Source organism: Suricata suricatta, chromosome 4 (genome assembly GCF_006229205.1).
Source record: "Suricata suricatta isolate VVHF042 chromosome 4, meerkat_22Aug2017_6uvM2_HiC, whole genome shotgun sequence".
Lineage (NCBI taxonomy): Eukaryota > Metazoa > Chordata > Mammalia > Carnivora > Herpestidae > Suricata > Suricata suricatta.
This window is the reverse complement of record NC_043703.1, coordinates 15,322,833-15,336,344: the sequence shown is the minus strand read 5'-3', so window position 1 is coordinate 15,336,344 and position 13,512 is coordinate 15,322,833. Positions and strand designations below refer to the sequence as shown.

General features: G+C 46.0%; 1 protein-coding gene across 1 annotated transcript in view; it reads left to right on the top strand.

Annotated features, from left to right (window-relative positions):
• The window catches only part of GPC6 (glypican 6), a 1,091,050-nt gene that overhangs the window by 1,068,730 nt on the left and 8,808 nt on the right, over window positions 1–13,512 (top strand). The gene's annotated exons all lie outside the window — the stretch shown is intronic.

The window sequence follows — 13,512 nt, the reverse complement described above, 5'->3', positions numbered from 1 at the left end:
CTGGTAAATTGGACTCAAGAAATCTTTGGGGATCGACCAGCAGGTGGAGAAGTTGAGAGGGGGGTGTGTTCTGCGCCTTTGTGGGTATTTTCAAGCATATGAAGCAGCTGTGATCCAAAGGAAACAGGAAGGTACAGGGATATTAAGTTCAGAAGCATCTGCAGAAGGAAAGCAGGGGTGCAGGTAAGGTGCTCATTAGATGTTATTTCTCACACTGCTGAGTGGGATTCTTTTAGCATCTATTCATAATGATACTATTAGCCATACTAGAGAGAGCTTAGCGAGGCAAAAACAAGACAGCTATAGAAAGAGCTGTAATCATTTCAAGTTGCTCCAAAAACATCAACATCCAAATTTTAGATCATGAGGGGAGACAGGTATTTTGATATCAACAACATACTCCCTCAAAAATGCTTTAGTAATTTACCAGTGTCCAGCCTTGTAGGAAGGAGACCTTTGGCCAGCAAAATTCAGCTGTGAAACTGCACAGTTTCTGTGTCTTTTCCTAATGACTGTACAGAAAGACACTTTAAAGGATGACCAGATGGCCTAATGAATAAAGTGGTTGATTTCCTGAACTGCTCTGTTACCCATCTGTGTTTACCTTTCAGCCTTGGCCGAAATGAAGGCTGTGTTTTCAACTACATTCCCATGGTTACACAGGTTGCTGGCTATTAGTGCATCCACAAAAGGAAATACAAAGAACTGTTTCGGGTGGGGGTTGGGGACGGGACTATATACACTCCATCAAGAGAATGAATGGGGACAATGATGACCATTAAATTTAGTGCCAGAGGAGAGCGGGTTCAGCTGAATTTCTCCCGTAGATCAGGAATGCAGTAGGGTAAACGATTAGGCTAAGAGTGCACAACTAGCAAGTGTAAAAGCTGGAAATCTCCCAAATCCAAGCCCAGTGTTCTTTTCACGTCAATATCCTGCCTCTAAACAAATGGCTGCTAAATATTGTTTCTCTCCCCCATCCCAGGTTAGGAGAACAAATGAAACAGATCCTGAGCTCTATAAAAGAGTTAGTGGATCTACATTCATTCATTCATTTCCTCAGTCCATCAGCAGTATTATTAAGCACTCCCTCTGCCCAGGCACTGTGCAAGTCTCAGTGAATTAAGTGTAATGTGACAGTGGTGACATCTGCCAACCAGTGAAAAGCACAGTGGCTGGAGAGAAGACAGTGTATTTTGGACTGTCAGGCACCATACTGTCACACTGTAGGTTTGGGAAAGGACCACGCAGGTGGAGAACCACCAAAGCAGTACTTAGGGACCAGATTTGAATTTTATCCTTAGGTCCATGGGATCCCATTAGAGGGCTGTATGCAGGTAAGGGTAACCCAGTGTACTATTTTTTAAAAATGAGGCTGTCAAATATTTGTGACTCAAATTATATTCTCATTGAAAAATTAACATTTCATAGTTTCTTTTAGTTCCTTTTTTAAAATTTTTCTACTGCAATGAAATCTTAATAACTTTCTATCTGATAGCATAGTAAGTAGATAACCCATAAAGACTTGTTGAGTTACATTTAATTGAAGCTTTGTTCTCATTCCATCCAAATATTAATTGATCTAGGATCATATATGAGATTTTTTTTAATTCCACTGAACTATTTTGTAAGTTGGAAAATCCACTTGTAATGCAGATAATAACTATTTTTCCCTACATTTGAAGTATGGTTTTTCAGATGATAGGGCTTCTTAACTGTTTAGGATGCTTGTAAAAAAAAGAAAGAAAGAGTGGCACCTGGGTGGTTCAGTCGGTTACACTTCCAACTTCTACTCAGGTCATGATCTCACAGTTTGTGAGTTCAAGCCCCATGTTGGGCTCTGCTGACAGCTCAGAACCTGGAGCCTGCTTCACATTCTGTGTCTCCCTCTCTGCCCCTCCCTTGCTCATACTCAGTCGCTCTCTCTCTCTCTCAAAAATAAACATTAAAAAAATTTTTTTAAAGAAAGAAAGGTTATTCCAATCAAAGAAGCAGAACTTTGATTTAAAAAAAAAACCTATCAATGAGTGTTAATGGATTATGTGACAGAGGTACCTATTAGCCCTGACAGAGCTGGTACTGGTCTGGAGCTCCTAACTCAAGCCTGCTTGAGGAGGCCACTGGCAACCCAGGCATTTCTTCCTCTTTATGCTTTTTTAAAAAAACTTTTCAATGTGTTTTATTTATTTTTGAGAGAAAGAGTGAACATGGGGGAGGTGCAGAGAGAGAAGGAGACAGAGGATCCGAAGCGGGCTCTGCACTGACAACAGAGAGCTCGATGTAGGCTCGAGCCCACGAACCATGAGATCATGACCCGTGCTGAAGCTGGATGCTCAGCTGACTGAGCCGCCCTTTATGTTTCATCCGTCTGACTCCTGTAGCCACACTCTTCCTTGCACACCCACGTGCTTAGCCCTCTCATGCTAAGTATTTGATTCGACTTGCCTTCCAAACCCTCATCTCTCCTGGCTATTTTTGAACAATACTCCACAACTCTCTCCCATACTTCCTTGATTCAGGGGCATAACTATTTCACATGGTAACATTTCTGAATGACAGAAATGACAACTACCATGGAGATGTCCATTTCCTCCAGTGTATCGTATTTTCCCATAGCCGTGACTAAATGAATGGCACCTGTTGACATGGATGATGACTTTATTTTTCATTAAGTTTTATTTATTTGTTATTAAGTTTTTTTTATTTATTATTATACTATTATTATTTAATATTAAGTTTTATTTAATTTATTTATTAAAGAGACAGAGAAAATGCAATTAGGGGTAGGGCAGAGAAGGGAGAGAGACAGAGAGAGAGAGAGAGAGAGAATCCCAAGCAGGCTCCATGCCACCATCACAGAACCCAACATGGGGCTCACACATCAACCAAGCTGCGAGATCATGACCTGAGCCAAAACCGAGAGTCAGAAGCTTCCCCAACTGAGCCACCCAGATGCCCCAACATTGATGATGACTTTACATAGAAAAAGCAGGATCCACATAGATGTGGCCAGTATGGCAGCCACTGGGTGAATCTGCTATATTGAGATAATGGCCAAGGGGCTGCGAGCAGTGGCTCCTCTAGATCAAGAGCGCCCCTCATCTTCCTGCTCCCACCCTCAGCCATTGCTGGCCGAGCTCACTCTGCTTCAGTAGGAAGCAGGTTTGGCAACAGGAAGTGAGCTAGAGGGAAAGACTGTGCCCTTCGAGGGCAGGAACCGCGGGTGTGCCTATGTCCCGTCAGCATTTAAATCTCCATTCTGTCAGAATGACTGGTCATCAAGAGAAACTCTCCTCTACTTCTTTTTCCCTTGCCAATCTCTCGGCACCGTTTAAAGACCAACGTGAGCAGGTTGTAAATTCTAGAACAGTTCTTCTCACCTGTTACTGTGCAGGCTAAATTCTTGGGGAGCCTGTGAAAAATGCAGATTCTGACTCAGTAAGTCTGGGGTGGGACCTGAGATTCTGCATTTCTAACAAGCTTCCCCGGGATGCCGTGTTGCTGATTCAGGGACTACGCTTTGAGCACTAAGGCTGAGACAGAGCTGCCAAATTTAGCACATAACACCAGACACCAAATGGAACACCCTTCCACTAAGAAAAGGATTCATTGCTTATCTGAAATTCAGATTTAACTGGCAATCCTGTAGTCGTATCTGGCAGCCCTACTTTAAGCTCCTCTTAACATGTAAGATATTCCCTTTTTCAGTTCACGCACACACCTCAGGGAGCATGTTACGATTTGTTGTTTTCTCTTTGCCTCCACGCATACCCCTGATGTTTCCTTTAATGGGGCTTTCCTTATTATATTAAAAACAACAACAGCAACTGGGCCAAGGAGGTCACGTGGCTCAGCTGGAACGTCAGTCACTAAAGACAACAGGAGCACAGGCCGCGTTGAAGTCAACTGGACAATGAAATAGCCTAGGTTTAACCTGTGCGTCGGAGAGAATCCTAAATTGGAAATTATGTACAGCCTTCCCAATGCAGGGTATTGTCCACGCAAAGCCCTGGTCTCAAATGAAATGCCCTGTGGGCTAAGGATGGGTACTTCGATTCCCTGGTACTTGACTCAATTAACTCCTTCATTCATGCTAAAACAGACACACCATGGACTGGGTGGCTCACGCAGAAACTTCTTTCTCATGGTCAGAGGCTGTCCGTCCGGGACCAGGGTGCCAGCAGAGTTGGGTTAGCGGGAGAGCGCTCTTCCTGGCTTATACAGAGCTGCTTTCTATCTCTGCCCTCACACGGCAGAAAGAGGGTTCTGATCTTTTCTTCTTCTTCTTCTTCTTCTTCTTCTTCTTCTTCTTCTTCTTCTTCTTCGGGCACTAATCCCATCAGGGAGGCACTACTGCCTTCACCCTCACCTAAACCGAATCACCTCCCAAAGGCCCCACCTCCTAATACCATCGCCTTGGGAGGGGGAGGGGGGCACAAGCGTTCCGTCTACAGCAGTTAGTACCCAGAGTCACACCGTCCTTTATTAGGACAGCTAGCAAGGAATTTTCCTCAGAATTTTCAGCAGTGTCGGCCACTCAAAGAAAAGCAGCCTCGGAAGCATCAGCCGGGACCGGCAGGAAAGCAAGGGTACAACTGTAACTTCTCCTTCCGTTTCCCACTTGGCTGAGTGAATTCTTAGAAATGAGAGAAGATGCAGCAACACTGACCCAACTCCAACAAATGGAAATTGAAGGAAGCTAGTAAGTGAGGGAGGAAAATCGATAATAATCTAAAAGTCCACGGGGGCGGGGGAAGGGGGATTAAAGCGTCGTTGTGCAGGTTATAAATCTAGGCCTCCTAAAGCTCCCGGGGTGGGCCCAGAGACCCTGGGAGGATGTGTGCGGCCATCTGTCACCCCTGAGAAGGACACTGTGGGCAGGCACGAGGTCAGGGCGAGATGTGGGTACAGGAGCTAGAGAGGAGAATGACAAGATGGAGGCTGGAAAGAATGGGCTCCGAAGGAGGTAAAAGCTGTATATGGTTAGCATAAGCAGGCTGGAACTTTCCAGGTGGCAGCCACAGAAAAAAAATAAAACCCCCGTGGTGTTGCTATAGGCTCTTACCTTTTGGCTCCTATAAAGCAGATTCTTACTTTTTGAGGCCATACCATGTCAAATGACATCCTCTGTGTCTTCCTTCAGGATCCTCTTCCCTTCGTAGGGATCCTCTTTCTAAAGCCGTAGGAGTTAAGAAGGAAAGATTAGCATGGGAGATGGTGGGAGGAGCCAGAAGAACGCAAGAAAGCTCGTGAGAGGCAAACCTCAGCGGCATGTGGATTTCACGATGGGACAGGTGTTGTTTCAGAATTGCCGGGGTTTCTGTAGTCATTTCCAGGTTCCTCCCTTCCCTCTCCCCCCCCCCCATTAAAACTGGCAAGCAGCTTCCTGCTGCCCCTCCTCATATGCCCGTGTCTGGTGTCTAACCATCTAGAGTTCTTCAAAGTGCCTTCTAGGAGGAGGCAAACAAGACCCGGGCTAAGAATGAGGATTGATTGGATCGGTTGGAAACAGATCATTTTGCGGGGAGCCTGTGCTGTTTTTTAAGGCACCTCATCATTGCAGAAATAACTGGGTCCCCAAGGAAATCTTTCTTCAGGTTCGGAGGTAAATACAGTAAATTGTAAGAAATAGGAAAAGTAGAAAAATCTAGAAAGTAGATCAGTCATTCTCACCAGCCACTGAGTGGATTGACTAAGCCAAGAAAATAGCAAGTCATGACTGGGTACGTTTGAGCAGATGCAAGAGGGATGAAATGATGCATGGTGATGAGAAGCCTGTCAAAGACGGGGACTTGGCAGATCCGGCAGGACAATATTGTTTTAGTCTGATTGCAGAATATGTCCCAAAGCACTGCAGCTGCCTTTGAAAGAGCTGCGAAGGGTCTGATGTATACCCAGCCCGGCAGCTGCATCCCAAAGGTGGGAAATCTGCCTGGGAAGAGAACTGGAGACTGTCAAACCCAGCATTCCTGAGCACACGCTTCCCTTCTGTGCGCGCTCCGGAGGGAAGACCCCTTGAAGGCGCCCTGTCCTGGGGGAGAGGACACTGCATGCACTCCCCGCAAGCAGTAAAAACTGCAGCTTCAAATACAAGGAAAGAAGCATGTGGCTGCCAGCAGCTCGGCAGCCCTGAGACCTGGCACGAGGGACTTTTGTCCTGTGCACGATGTGGTCTGCCGTTCTCCGAAGAAAGACTGGGTAAGGGGAGACCCTGCCGATGAGCGAAGAGGTTACGTGCAAGACCTTAGCTTCTGCTCACTGATGCAATCCATGAGCTGTGTGTCCTTCAAGGGTCTCCGAACAATTTCATGTCCTGCGTTCTCCAGCTGGAGGAAAGCCACGACAAATCATCCTGTTCGGGAGCCCAGGCTTTCATTCCAGGGCGCCTAGTGGCTCAGTCGGTTAAGCATCCAACTTCACCTCAGGTCATGGTATCACGGTTTGTGGGTTTGAACCCTGTGTCGGGCTCAATGCTGACAGCTCAGAGCCTGCAGCCTGTCTTCAGATTCTGTGTCCCCCTCTCTCTCTCTCTGACCCTCCCCTGCTCACGTTCTCTATCTCTTTCTCTCTCAAAAATAAATAAAACATTAAAAAAAATAAGAAGTCCAAATTCTGAGGCTGCCTGGTTGGCTCCGTTGGAATAGCATGTGACTCTTGATCTTGGAGTCATGGGTTCGAGCTTCACATTGGATGTAGAGATTTACCAAAATAAATAAATAAACCTGAAAGTCCAAATTCTGCTGCCCTTGGACCCTCCTGTGAAACACGGTGGGCATGTGAGGACCCATGTTAAAGTTTAAGTTTCATAAAAATGCAGGAGAATTGAGTCGTATGTTAGATTCTTAAGCAGTTTCATATGCCTTAGCTCAATATGGCAGCTTATGGAACAAATAAGGTTAAGTACTATTCATGTAAATATAAAATATGTAATCATATAAAAGAGCTAAGTCAGTTGGCCATGATCACCCTGCTGGGTCTCAAATCCTAGGTCAGCCTCTGCACCTTTGAACATATTCCAGGGTCACATCTCATTGAAATACCTAATGTCACAGACAACTCTGGCTTAGCAGCCTTCAAGAATGTATAAATCCACTTCAATCATAAAGTCACAGTAGGCTTTGAGTAATTCCACTTTCTAGTGAAAAATAAAAGGAAAAGGGAAAAGTAATCGAAATCAAGAACTTCAGAAACATTATACTTAAAACCGAGATTTTTTAAAAATTATGGTAAAATATACATAACCTAAATGTAACATTTTTACCACCTCTAAATGTACAGTTTGGAGGCATTAAGTACTTTCACATCACCGTACCTATCACCACCAACCATCCACAGGACTTTTTCATCCACCTAAACTGCGACCCTGAAGCCATTAAAGACTAATTTCCCACTCTTCCCCTCCCCACCTCCCGGCAACCTCCATTCTATTTTCTGCCTCTATGAATTTGACTACTCTAATTACCACATATAAGTGGAATTGCAGTAGAGTTGTCTTTTTGTGTCTCGGTTATTTCGCCTAGCGTGTCTTTAAGGTACACCCGTGCTGTAACACGTGTCAGGACTTCCTTCCTTTCTACGGTGGAGTGGAGTGTATGTTCATCCCACACTTGTGTACCCATGCGTTCACTGATGCACACAGGGCTTGCGTCTGTCTTCTGGCCATTGTAAATAATGCTGCTCTAAACAGAGGTCTACAGATATCTGTTCCAGGACTTGCTTTCAATTCTTCTGGATTGAAAATTCCAGAGGTGGACTCTCTAGATCGTATGGTAAGTCTAAGTTTAATTTTTCGAAGAACCACAGTACTGTTTTTCCAAAGCGCTGCACCGTTTTGCCCTCCCTATACCAAGCACAAGAGTTCCAATTTCTCCATGTTCTCGAGCCTATGGATGGTAGCAACTCCGGTCAGGAGTGCCAGCTCTGCTGGCCTCATCACACACCACTCACAGCAGGCTCCATAGACATTTTCCAACCAGTATCCCCATTCATGGCTGGCTCGTCTCTTGTGGTTCTTATTATGACCGCAGGATGCACGTCAGCAAGACACCATCAGGGAACTTTGAGGAACAAAATGGATTCCTACGAGACCTGGAGAGTCCATGGTTACACAGCAAGGTCAAGGGGGACAGGGACGGCCTTGGGCTTTACCTTTATTTGGGTCCAAGTGTGGGGTGCCTGGAGTTCCTCAGGTTCACTATTGATTGGCTAATTTACGGATATAAAACCTGAGTGTGGGAATTAGGGCATGGGAAGGGAGACGTGGGCCACTCCAGCAGTGAGTCCTCCCGGTTTTCAAGGGCTTTCTGAAAGAGACCCTTCACAGGTGAGAGCAACCTCTGTCCTTACCTGGTTGTTTTGCTAGTGGCTGCGTCCTACAGCTGCCCACATGTTGACTCAAGATGCGTGTCTCTAAAACGGAGGCCTGGGCAATCAAAAGCTTACACACCATTCTACATCCTCACCAACACTTGTTATTTTCTGTTTTGTTGTGTTGTGTTGTGTTGTGTTTTAAAATACTAGCCCCTCCAAATGGATGTGAAGTTTGAAACTTAGATTTGAAGAAAGCCTCGGGAAGAAGTTGTGGGTACCACAGGTTCACACTCCCGTCTCTGAGATCTTTGGGACCATATGTGTTTCTGATGTCAAAACTTTTTTTTAGATTTTTAGAAAAAAATCATCGGAACGCACATACCATACATAGGCTGCCACTCGAAATCAAACACATTAAACTTCTGCAGCAAGAGGTATTACTGTTCCCACTACGTCGGCTAAGTGGGTTAAGTATGATTAGCCTCGTTTCAGATCAGATCAAGTTTTGATAATAAGGGGATTGCAGAAAAGAAAGAAAAAAAACTTCAGAAAGTTTTGGCAGATAAGGAATTTGGGAATTAATATTCTGCTACTTCCTAAAACTCTTCATAAAACCCACGGGAATGTACGAATATGTAGCTTAGAATTAGAACTTGCCGGAGAGACATGTACTGAATGCAGCTTCTTTGTGACAAGCAGGACTGAATCTGCTTTTACTTTTCTTCTTTTTTTGTTTTTTTAATGCTTTATTTTTGAGAGGGACAGAGTACGAGTGGGAAAGGGGCAGAGAGAGGGAGACACAGAATCCGAAGCAGGCTCCAGGCTCCGAGCTCCCAGCTGTCAGCACAGAACCTGATGCTAGAGTCGAATTTGTGAACCATGAGATCATGACCTAAGCTGAAGCCAGACACTTAACTGACTGAGCCACCCAGGCGCCCCCCACTTTTGTCTTTCTCTGTCCAGTGTGCCTTGTGTCAGGAGCAGGAAGAAGAAGAAGCATCTGTCACCTCAAAACAAACCCAGGCCAACACCTAGGGACCCCAGTCTCCTTGTTCCTGCCCTGCCTTCCACTCGGACTCCTGCCGACCCCATGGGGCACCACCAAGCTAACCTTCCTTCCAGGTGCCTCACTTCTCAGACTCTTATTGGCTTTCAAATCCCATTAAGTCTCGTGAACTGTGTGTCCCTTCACTCACTGTGCTCCTTACCCCAGAACAGCCACCAGCATTAATGAGATGATGAGAAACACAAGTAGGTTAACATGTCTGTCCTGACAAACACATTTATAGATCAACTAAAAGGAGTGATTTTGAATAGTGACAATGACAGGCACTGCGGCTGGCCAACGGGAACCTTGTGTGGTGTCAGGTGACAGAGGGCGACAGAGCATGTCACCTCTGCCAGGGAGAGTCCCAGCACAGAGCCTGAAGCCACCCATCAGGTTGAACATGTACGTGTCCCCCACCTGGCCAGATTCCTCCAGACTCTTCCACACTAATCAGCTCTAACATGTGGATGTCACCAAGGAAGCCTGTATCCACAATATGAAATGAGACGTGGTCTTAGCCCATCTGAGCTGCTATAACAAAACGCCACATCTGGGTAGCTTATAAATGACAGCAGTTTATTCCCCACGCTTCTGGAGGCTGAAATCCAAGATCCTAGGGGGATTAGCATGGTCGGATGAGAGCCCTCTTGTGGGTTGCACGTTTTCCGGTGGGTCCTCACTAGTGGAACGATTGAGCTAGATCCCTGGGGCCTCTTTTATGAGCGCTGCTCTCATCACCTCATCCCCTCCGGAAGACCTCGCCTCCTGAAGCCTGGGCATTCAGTTTTCAACATGCGAATTTGAGGGGAACGCAACCATTTGGACCCTCACAGATGTGGGAAGAAAACTAATTCTGCAAAACTCCTGGCGCTCTAGGACCTCTACATGCTCCTGCAAACTAGAAGGTAACCCAGAACGGAGGAGCTATGCTTGGCTGTTCACGGACGCCACCTGCTGGCCACACCCAGCATGAAGCATGACAAACAGTGACATCCTGTTCAACCTTCCAATCTGTCCTCTGCCCCGGGGAAATGTGCAGTCAGCCTTGAAACCCGGGTTATCTGTACCAAGAACCCGCTTCCTTTCCGTGTCTCCCAAAACTGCAATGGTGCAAAACTAGAATGCTGTCATACACCAAGACGCTGGTGCATGATCTAGGAAAGGGAACAATAGTAAGGATTCAGAGATGCACCCCTTTCTTCAGGCTCTGAGCGTTTTCCAAAGAGATCAAACCTGGGTATCTGGCTTCTCTAGATCCTCCAAGTTGCACTCTGGACATCCACAGCTTCGGCCTTGGGGTGTACCTCTGGAGCAACACAAAGGCCGTTTTCTTTTTCGACTGTGCCTTCTGTGTAAGTTTCCACATTGTCTCTAAAGTTACCCTTTGAATACACGGAAAGGAGAAGAGGTTCCAGAGGACAAGGAGGCATTGTTACTTGTTTTTATTGTAAGTGGCTGAGCATCAGTAAGCACAGTTAGAGGCTGGGCTTACTTGGCAGTCTCTTATTGCTCCTGGATGCTCTGACTCCCCCGGGGGGGAGCATTCCCATGTAAGCTATCACAGTCAGCTTCTGATAAATGAGTCTCGGCTCTCTGTGCGCTGCACACAGCATCTGAAAGAAACAATGCCCTTCTCTGACTCAGCATCGGTACTGTTGCAGGAATCTTGTCCACAACGTCGAGGGGCAGCAACGCAACGGGCGTCGCATTCAGACCCTCTCAACTCCCGCGTCAGCAAAGGCCAGCCTGCACTGGCTATCATTCATTCCAATGGGCTTTGGTCAGTAAGTATAGCTCGAGGAGCCCAGGACACATAACTGATGTCAGTAATAGTCAACCCAGTGTCATATTTTAGGAGTCAAGCCCAGAATCTAACAAGAACTTATTAATATACCAGATAGATACAGTGAAAGACAACACAGAAGTTATGCTTTGCTGCAAAAATAAAGAGATACGGCTCCACAGCTTTTCACACTTTCAATTAGGGCATTTTTTAGGGCCGTAAATACTGTGAAACTTTGCGGAAAAGAATTTGCAATGCACTCTGTGTGTTTTATTATTCATTACGTGGTGCACATTGTGAAGTCGATTTTGTTCAAAATACGGATGAAGACATGGAGCTCATTCAGAGGACTTCTGATTTAAAATGGATAAACCAATTCATACACAAATACATCATGCATGAGATTTCAATAACTGAAAAATGGCTTAAATATGAAAATCTCTCTGTGTGTGTCTATTTCTTCTTTTGGAGGCTGATGGATAGAGAGCCTTTGGTTTCCAGGACTTGGAAAATGACCTGCACGAAGGGAAAGAATTTTAAGGCGATGTGTACTGTGCAGGGATATGTAAGTAGGAAGGACAGAGCAGAGGAATGTGCATTTTCTCGGTTACAGGACACACAGTAGAGGCAGTGCAGGAATGACGTTGGGCAGGGCACCCCCAGCCAACGCGCCACTGTGTCCTGGAAATCCTGATTTCCATGGGATCTACTCCTCATCTCTCCTTTTTGGTTGGTGCCCTGAATGAGACTCTCTACAAAACACATCAGCTGGGTGCCCTCACCCACTGGCTTCTGTTGGCTTCCACTAATGGGAGGCAGCACGTAGAGGTCAGAAGGAGGGACTAGAGAGGTCAACGCGTCAGTCCCCGGCTCCTTCCCTGACGGGCCTCGGTTTGGCAGGTGCTCTGTCCTTTGGTTGCCATCTGTGATTTCGGTTCTTGCTCATTCTGGTGGCAGTTCCTTCCCCCTGAGGCTGTCGTGCTGCTAGCGGCCTTGGGGTCCTTTGCCAGCCAGCGCTGGTTTCTCTGTTCCCAACTTTGTAGGTTGCCTCCTCTTCAAACTCTCTTTATTACCTCCTTGAGTGTGCTGTCTGTTTATTACCAGGACACAGGCAAATATAGCACCTTTGTAAGAGTTAGAAAAAGGCCCCCAGATGGATACCTGAGGGCTCATTATACTGCTGTCTGTGCTTTAGTGTGCATTGAAGTGTTCAAAAATAAAACAATTCCCCAAAAGAAAAGTGTGTCCCTTTGGTGAATGGTGCCCTGCAGGTGCATAGCTTTGTGGGCACGGAATTCAGGCTGGCTTACAGCCCAGCTCCCTCCCTGAGCAGGTGACTTTGTGCAGTGCACAAAATGGCCAGACGGACCTGGCAGCCCTCCAGAAGGATGAGCAGATCTCTAAATGCTGGAAAATATCTTAAAGAGAAAGCAAAGATTGACCTGGGTCTTTACGGATATTTGGATTTTAAATTGGAAAGTGCCTAGCAGGCAAGGAAGTCCTGTGGGGCGGGGCAGATAAGGGATGTCTACAGACACAGATTCTGTACAGCAAGGATTGGTGAAGGGATTGTTGCAGGATAAGAAAGTGGAGATGGGATGGAAATGGCTTTGACTGCTGAGCTATAAACTGTGATTGTCATTTGTGATCACCCGGGCAGTATAGTGCACGGTCTGGACACGTGGACTCTGAAACTAGTCCTAGTGGTGCTTCCTTCGCAGTTTTGCCATCCATTAACTCCGAGACTTTGCACAACTACTCATCCTCATTAGGCCTGTTTTCTCTTTTGCAACCTGGGGATAAAATAGCACCTACCTGTTAGATTTGCTCGGGAGGACAAATTTAAAAATACACGTGAAGGGCCTAGCACAGTACCCGACAGTAAGTACTCAGCTACGATCACCAAAACTTTTTACACAGAAGAGTGACGTGAAAGCAGGAGCTCGTGGAGATTAGTCAGACCGAGTGTGCAAGGTGCACCACAGAGGAAGAGGCGGGCAGGGAAGTTGGTTTGAGGCTCTTGTACTGTCTGCGCTTGAGGAGGGACACAGGAAATGAGACAGACGAAGCAGGTGCAGGGAGCACTGGGGGAGGAGGAGAAGGAGGGCTGCAAATAGGCAGGTCTGGAAGAGTGAGGAGTCAGAGAGAGCTCCAAGCTCTTTCCTGAGATCTTTAGTCTCCACTGGTCTAAATGCACAGAGGCAACATGGACAGTCAACATCAAAGGACTGACAGTTTAACATTTTTAGTACAAGTAAAAGGAATATGCCCTTTTATTACCAGTAGGAAAATTAAAGAACCATTAGATTTTACCCTTCTCTTTGGCCCCATATCAAATAGTAGATCCAAGATTCTATTACAAAATAAAAAC